Below are 714 nucleotides of genomic sequence, written 5' to 3' on the forward strand. Positions count from 1 at the left end.
AGTGTATGTTCTTGTGTGAGTGTTGAGTGAAAGTTGTAGCAGAAGAAATTCTTGCACTTTACGAGTACCTCGGGGGCACGATCGCCAAAGAAATTGGCGGAAGAAATCAGATTTGTTAGTGACTTAGAAGTCAGTGGGAGCGTCCGCGGAATATTAAGTTCGAAGTAAAGGAAATAAAGTGCATTTTTCTAGATCTTTTTTTTTGTTCAAAGCCGGTGTGCAAGTGGGAAGACCGTTAACAAAAGAACGGGTCGATTACGTAGCAATTCGCCTCAATTATCCCTCTTCAAAAGCCTGCTAAACTTGAGGTGAGTCTGCAATTAAATAACTGGGTTTTTTGGTTTGGTTGTTTGTGTGTGTGTGGTCACCTTGACCGAAAAAAAAGGTTAAATTAAATGCAACCGCATAAATTGAATCAAAAAAAGTTATTAAAATGAAGTCAAAATAAAAGTAATTAGGTTTAAATTAAAATTAAAATAAATTAATATATAGTTAAAATTAAAATTATATTGAAATTGAATACAATTTAAATAACTAAGACTAAATTAAAGTTAAATATTTAAAATAAAATTAAGGTAAAATAAACAAAAGGGAATTAAAATAAATTCATTTAAATTAAAATAAATAACATTCAATTAAAATAAAATAAAATTAAAATAAATAAAATTCAATTAAAATAAAATTAAATTAAAATAAATAAAATTAAATTAAAAT

This window comes from Rhagoletis pomonella, unplaced genomic scaffold, assembly GCF_013731165.1.
Source record: "Rhagoletis pomonella isolate Grant_MI unplaced genomic scaffold, Rhpom_1.0 Rhpom_scaffold_00138, whole genome shotgun sequence".
Classification (NCBI taxonomy): domain Eukaryota; kingdom Metazoa; phylum Arthropoda; class Insecta; order Diptera; family Tephritidae; genus Rhagoletis; species Rhagoletis pomonella.